Genomic DNA, 7763 nt, shown 5'->3' on the forward strand with positions numbered 1-7763 from the left:
CGCACGGAGTCGTCGCAGAGCATTAGATTTTGCAGTAAGAGATAAGAGTTTGCAAGATATTTTAATGTGAATCACCCATCCCTTCAAACATATAAAATCATATTACTGCCACCTCCATGGAGGAAAAGCCCAAATCTTATGTGCCGCTGGCTGAAGGCGTCAAGTTTATAGACTAAGTCTGTAATTAGAAAAGTGCATGAAGTGCCAGAGGTGTCGGAACTTCGCTGGAAGTCCGTCAGGTTCCTGTGGCGATGATTTTAAATTGAAGTTGAACACTTGCTTAGGTCACGGTTCATGTTGCAATATAGTTCTATATGGTTTGTAAACGCTTCCGGGTGTCCCTCCTATACACTACAAAAAACAGGGAATTGGTCGTCTGCATAGTATCCGTAGTTTATGGCAATACAGCTATGTGAAGCTTGGGATAGGTTCGAGGCCCCCACGACCCTATCCAGGATAAGCGGTTGATGGATGGATGACTGGCTTCAGGAACTTAAGTTTCAAATAACGCAGAACATTTGAGCGCTATTTTATCTGTTCTGAAGAATCTTATTTCGATTTATGATTGACATTATGAAGGGATCCGTACACAAAATATATGTGTGTGTGGAGTGGCCTTCGAAAATGATGGGAATTATACTGCACATCCTGGTACAGGTTACACTTGGTTTTTGGTATAACTGTATAAATACCGAAACATATGTGGACCTCCGCAGTAATGCGAGGCGCGTGGCAGGATAACATAAACTTTAAATTTACTTGAATATCAGTATATACTTCGTGTCATGGGTGGGATATTTTTCTAGTTTGTGTTCGCAGGCATCGTAGCGCTTTTCCCCCTAAGGGCCAGGAAAATATATATCTCTAATACCATCGCCTGTTTCGGCAATCAGTGTGAAAGTTTTTTTTTCAACCTTTTTTTCTAGTACTTTCCCCGTGATATTTATTAACTGCGGCGATATGAAACTGCAGTGTGTGTGTTTTATTGAACAATTATTGTCTGTCCTTACCGCAGTTACCAGAGTGATGTTATTTTCACTGTCCTGCATTGCGGCCGGAGCAGGACCGTGAACGGGGTTCGAAAAGGGGGAGGTGGTGTATGGTATGATTATGCGTAAATGTTAAATAGTGGCATCGAATATCACATTCGCTTCTTAAAATTATGAGTGCCACATTCGACGTATAGCCTTTTTCTGTGGTGATATTAGTATGTGGAAACATTTTCATTGGAAATGCTGCCGCTGAAATTTTAGAGTTGATAAGTGGCGATTGTTTTGTTGCCAAATAGTAGACAATATCGCACTTTAAAATGACTCCTTAACACTGAAAATGAAGCTATCCCCAGACAGGCGTCAGTTTCTCCAGTTACCGGGCCTCTCTGGTAATCAGGTTAGGGGTAGGTAATGAGGTTTGGCTGCCGCAGTGAATCGCGGCTATTTCCGGCAGCTTCTCTGCCTTTTTATGATCATCCATCCATCCATCCATCCATCCTCTTTAAAGTGCAGACAAAATATATCTGTTCAAAATGACTCCCCCCACCCCCATTTCTGGCCTGTCACACTTCAGTGATAACAGCCAGACGTTTCCATGGTGATCTTTCATTGTTTGGGCCGTCTAGACACCGGTGACACCTGACTGTGGCCTCTCAAAGTCTGTAAAGATCCGGTTTGTCTGGAAATCAATGGCAGGGCTTTGGGGCCGCCGTCCCGCTCCCCGTCTCCCGTCGTAAGGAGATATCAGTTGATCTCCTTTCCCCTCCTTCCTGATACCACCTTCTTCACTTGCTCCTTGAGGTTCTCTGGTCTGTCTGCTCAACGTTGACGGTTCCTGATGCCGCCTTCGTCTCCCTTGAACACCTCTTTCGTCGCGTCTCATCCAGCAAATCTGAGGCGTATTAGCGCCTGTGTTTATACTCCGATAATTCCAGTGACCATATTTAGCCATTGATTCGAGGCTCGTTCTCTGACGTGGATGGTAATTACGCCAGGAGAGTCCTGGCAGAGCACTAAATCGGGAAGATAAGCCAAACCGGCATCGGATCACCGATCACATTCTGTTGCAGTTACTTCGGTTTTGCCGCCCGTGTTTAATCAGCTCGTCTTGGCCCCATTGTCCTTGACCTTCCAAAGATTCAGCCTGGACTTTCTCTTTTCTCATTTCCCTCCTGAATCCAGTCAGTTTTCCAGCGAGTCCCAGCCGTGTTGATGTCAACGGTTTCCCGACACACCTAGTTGCATGTTATAGAAACACAGCATTTCAGAGAGACGCATGTATTCCCACCCATGGTGGTGAGACACCCTTGTTTGATGGTTTCCATGACACCTCTCATCCTCACGCCTTCACCCAGAGCAAAGGATAAATCTGAACATCTTTTTGGCATTTTTCAGCTCCGTAAACGGACTCCGCCCACCCGGCTAAACCCCAGCTGGACCGGCACCAGCTTTCAAAGGGGGTCAGTGCCGTGCTCTAGCTTCATTGCACAGTATCTCTGAGTTGGAGAGCAAGAAATCCTGTCTGCACTGTCTGGGCATTTCCCAGCTTATCGCGGTTTTTGGTGCTCAGAGGTCCAAATAAAATGACCCTGGGAATGACACAGGTTACTCTACGCCAAGCTGTGTTCTGTGGTCCAACGGGTCGGTCGTCTCCGCGGAAAAATGCCCATCTCGGCTCAATGGAAGGTCGGGGTTTTCATTGCAGTTAGACTCTGTGCTGAGGCATGCTGGGAAATTTGTGTGGGGGTGGGGGGGTGGGTCAGGCATGCAGGCGGGTGGGGGGGGGGGTGCTCTCACATAATGCCACTTCCATGGAGACGCAGCTGCGACTGAGCAAGATTCCGTCCGCCGGACAAACAAGAGGCATGTCGGTGTTGCCACCCAAGCCAGACTGTTACCAGGGCGCCTGCATCAGCCAATCCCACACCAGCACTCTGTTCGCCAGCCAATCGGTGACTTAATCGGTGAGAGAGCTCCTATATATGGTATCGTAATGAATTTTTGTTGTCTAAATGGCTTTTTAGATTAGCTGCTGGCTAATTATCGCGCAGGGCGGGATCAGGGCAGCTTGGCTAACGGCACCTTCACCCTGGCTGCACACGTCCTCCTAGTCCTCTGCTCCTTTTTTCGTTTTTAATTCATTTGCTCGCGTGGTGGTGCGACAGCCTCATTCGTCTAGTGGGGGTCAGCACCAGCCGTCCCATTAATGCCCCCCTATCGTGTCCTTTCTGCCCCCCCCTCCGCCTCCCCTTCTATCCACCGTCTGTCGTCATGCAGTGTTTGATCTGATTTTGGAGGTGCTGGGGAGGTGGGTTTGTGGGGGGGGGCTGCCAGCTTAGGTTCTGTCTACACAAATGGAGCGGAGGAGAGCTGGACCACGGACCGGACCGGGCTGGACTGCCCTGAAGGTGTCAAGATGTTGGGGGGCTGCGTTTTGCCCCCCCCCCCCCCCCCCAGAGCGAAGTATCCTCCCTCCATTCCAGACGTGTACAGAGGTGAAACCCACGGCTGATGAAACTGGACGTCAGACCTTATTCCATCGTATTTAAACAGATCTGGAGACGGAAAGAAATGTAGCCAAATTGTGGATATGTTACAAAAGGGCCCTGTCAGTGTTGCATCATGGGTGATTTTCTGATTGAACATCGGGTTTCCCTGCCATGGTGACGCACACCAGCGACCCGTCGGCGGCCTGAGGGTCTGTGGACTGTGAGCTGGACCTCTAAGCTCGACTTAGCAGGAGAGCTGGTTCTGTCTGAGTGACAGAACAACATTCACCAGATCAACCCTGCGCCAGAAATGTCTGCCTGCCCTCCAGCTCATAAATTAAGGTTTCTGAGAATCCGTTCACGTCGGGGAGGCTGATTCAGTTACAGCTCTGCAGCCGCAAACCTGTACTTTCCGTGAGTCGACGCTGTTCTCAGAATGCATTCCAGTTAAGGCTTAATGACACATAAATCAGCTTCTCCTTTTAAAGTGTTTATGTGGCTGGTGTTTTATGGCCAGTCTTAATGTTGTTTTCCTTTTCTCGTCCAAAAATAAATGGCTTCCCTTTAACTGACTCGAAATATATATTGAGCAGTATTTTCATAAAAAGTCAACGTTCCGCATGGATACTTAGGAAACTCAAGGAATGTCCTTTAAACGTTTGTGAGGTGTGCTACACTAGCTCCAGGCGTGACCAAGCTGTGAAATTGGGCTGTCCTGAGATGAGCTACACGGCATGTTTTCCCCAGTGCAGGTCAGGTAAGGCTCTTTTCTTACTGGTTACATGGCAGTTCCTTTCCTGAGCAGAAGAGGGTGCCGTGTCAGGTGTGACTTGAACAATTGTCTGGGGTCCACGGTCACCCGCTGGGCTCTGCTTGGGGGCCTGGGGTCCGGTGATTCCAGTGTGCCATTTTTGGCATGAAGACATCGCAGTGGAAGCCATCGCAGGGAGCGGGCATGTACCAGACTCTGGGGCCTGGCTCATTAAAACCACACGGCGGTAAATCCTCATTTAAGGTCGTTTATAGTCAGTTCCCCCCCTCTCAATATATCAGAATAAAACTTACAGAGAGACGATACGCCGGCCAGTGTTTTTTTTCTTTTTTGCACGTTCGGCTTTATGTCGGAGCCCTGAGCCATTTGGCAGGGTGACTGGGTAACTTGCGTCGGAGGTATTTATGAGGTTGTCCTCAAGAAACCTCCTCTACCTCTTCAGAATGATGTACGTGACGTTCGTCTTAATTTCGCCGTCGCGTTTCTGGAAAGTCGAACCCCCCCCCCAAAGAGCAATGGCCGTCGGTACGTGGCCAGACTGCGACATGAGCCGCATTAATTACCGCTGCTTCAAACACACATGCTTTCCGTTATACTGGGGCCGTATTTGACAGCGATCCTTTGAAGCAGGGAACCAGATACAGAGACTCCAAACAGACTCTGTTATGTTTAATATGTTTGCTTTGGGTCGAGGCCGTCGCTTCAACTTGGCTTCATCCGCTGCGCTCTTTCTATACCGATTTGTCCTGACAGGCCACTCCGGTTCTGGAGATGTTGGCTGTGGGCCTTTGCTGATCAAACCGTATTAAACTGCACTCCCTTTGAGCAGATTTGAGTTTAGGCTCTCCGGTCGATACAAGGGAGGGTCAGTCTCCGGTCGTGCTTTTGCTTAGGCAGACCGCACCGCTCTCGGTCCGTATAGAGCAATGTGTCACGACGTACGATGTTATGCTCCTGTCTATGAAAGCACGCCGCGGAGCCCTTGGATTTTAGGCGTCCGGGAGATGCCCGAACCGCACTCCATACGAGGACCCCCGGTGAATGTCTCTGTAGGGGCGTGTCGCGATTAACGACACTCACCATGATTGGTGTAGTTTCCATTCGACGGATTCGAATGAGCCTGGAATCCCTGAACCACACGAATGGCTGTTGGGAGTAGAGCGGGGATGTGTTTAGTGCCAGGATGTATGGGCCTCATTCTGGACTGGAGACAAAACAAACACCAGCTTCTCTCTTTCTCTTCTCGCTCCTGCTCTTTTTTTTCCAGCGACTGAGGTCAGCGAGTGTGTTTCCTTGGAGGACGCTGCTCCTCCCGCCTTGCGGAGTTTATGCCGAGAGCCGTTCTTACCGTACGGGTCTCTTTCTGTCGGTAACTAGTTACCAGTTCCAGTAGAGTGGCCCATCACGGTAACTAGCTACAGTTTGCTCACATTTTCCTGGGGGGGGGGGGGGGGGATCACTCTATTTCTAGCTGGTCTTTAAGATTATGTTTAATAGACGAACTCCGGCTAAAGGACTCATTCCACAGCTGACACTTTTCGCATCTCCAAATACCAACCTTTTCATATAAAATGTCTTTCTTTTCCATTCTTATATGCGGCGATATCAGTAATTATCTGCGTGGTATTATATAACCTGGCATTTTAATATTAGTGAACTGTGAAATATGTTAAATATCTCGGTGTCTGAGTATCCTGGTATCTAGGAGAGTTACAGTAATATTTCATCATGGGCTCGGGGGGAGGGGGGGTTGGTTTGGGAGGCGTCAGGAGGCTCTGGGTTTAGGTCCCAGGAGAGCTGGGGGGCCCGAGGAGGGTTCTGATCCTGAATGGGGCCCCAAACAAGCCCATGGGTTAGGGTTACAGCAGGACAGTGAGGTTTATAGTAACCACGACGACGGCATTAAGTAACTGGTGATGATATTGTGGCCAGTCTAATATCGCTCCCGGCGATCTGCCCCCCAACCAAACCCCCCCCAGTTCCAGAGCACATGATATGGTCTCACACACAGACACACACGCGTCCCCCACCCCCCACCCCAAGAAGGGCCTCTCAAAGCTGGGCCTTTTGCATTCCAGTGCCCTGTGAGGGGTGCATGGAGGGAGGGGCCTATGCGCTCAGCCCCAGCCCCTCCTACCCCCTGAACACCCCCCCCCCCCAGTCTAAGGCCAGAGTGCCGGGAAAGTGAACCTGCTGGTGCGACCCGTGTGTGGGACTCTGCGCTTTTGTTAATCCCACCCCCCCCCCCCTCGCCGTGCCGGCGGCGGACATCCTGACAGCCAGTTACAGTGCCTCTCCAGGGAGGGGGCCCATCTGGAGGGGGGGGGGGGGGGCAGCTCATTTCAGCAGCACTAAGTTTCCGTGCCGCCTGCGAGGAGGATGTGCGGAGCAGCGCGGCCGGATCGCGCCGCGGCCAGGAGAACACGGGGAAAGCGCTCCTTTGCTGGGGGTCCAGCCGTGGTGAGTAACCACCCCCCCTCCGTGCTGCTCTTATTATCCTTTTCATCCGCCTGCTTCTCATCCCATCCCACCCCCGCTCCGAGTTTGGGATCCCCTGGGCGCTCCAGCACCTGTCCCACCGCCGCCATTACGGCAGAATCCCGCTGCCACCGCCGGCTCTTCTCTTGTGGGACGGGGGGGGGGGGGGGCATGTCACACTGAAAGGAGGGCTTTGTGCTTTCTGAATTCCTGGCGAGATGGGGGGGTCATGACCTGAGGGTGGGATGTCCGGGGGGCGGGGGTCCCGTCAGCTGTCCACCGCTTCACACCAGATGTGTGCAGAGGTGCGACCGTGCGGCGGATCGTCGTGGAAACAGCCTAAACACACAGCGGGCAGCCCGATGCATTATGGTCACACCTCTCCACCCTCCCCCCCCCCCCCCCCAGTGATTTTACCCTCAGCCTGTATCTGGGCAGATAAATCCCGGGAAAGTGGAGATTAACAGGAACTGGGAAATTCTGGAATGTTCCGCTCGTGTTTTTAAAGATGCACTTTTTGAGCATGGAGCATGTCGGGTCCGTGCTAACGTGGGACGGGTTCCTCATGGCGCGATAATATCCGTTCGGTCGCCCTTCACGTTCTGCTTGCTGTGCTGAAGGCGCGATTGAGCGTGGAGTGATGCTTTACGGCCGGCAGAGCGAGACAATGTTTGGAACGGTGTTCTGGGGAATCGTCAGAGACCTTAAATGATGTGTGAAACACTCCAGACTTGGACGGAGCACCTGTAACCCGTGCGTGAGGCTCTGAACGACCGCTGCTCGTAAGGCCAGGCAATGTTTTAAAGCATCTTCATGCGGAAGTGGCTCTGAACACATTTTGTTTTCAAAGTTATTTCTTGAGGGTCTTTTGCCAAGTGTCTGAATGCTGTCTGTTATTTTTAAGAAGTTGCTCAGTTTTTAATTCTTCCTCAAAAAAAGCAAAACAGATGGACGATAGAGAACTATATTCAGTTAGATACATGCGCTAATTCAATCATATTTGTTTGAGGCTTGCAAATGTGAGGAGAATAT

The 7763-nt window shown here is 50.8% G+C and overlaps 1 long non-coding RNA gene across 4 annotated transcripts in view; it reads left to right on the forward strand.

Moving 5' to 3' along the window:
* Nucleotides 1-6438: 6438 nt before the first annotated feature.
* LOC111860760 (uncharacterized) overlaps nt 6439-7763 on the forward strand; it is a 41097-nt gene continuing 39772 nt past the window's right edge. For all 4 annotated transcript variants that reach the window (XR_011985229.1, XR_011985228.1, XR_011985227.1 and 1 more), the window contains exon 1: nt 6439-6713. This is a non-coding gene — a long non-coding RNA (uncharacterized lncRNA). The remainder of the gene's footprint in view (nt 6714-7763) is intronic.

The sequence above is a fragment of the Paramormyrops kingsleyae genome, chromosome 24 (genome assembly GCF_048594095.1).
Source record: "Paramormyrops kingsleyae isolate MSU_618 chromosome 24, PKINGS_0.4, whole genome shotgun sequence".
NCBI lineage: Eukaryota > Metazoa > Chordata > Actinopteri > Osteoglossiformes > Mormyridae > Paramormyrops > Paramormyrops kingsleyae.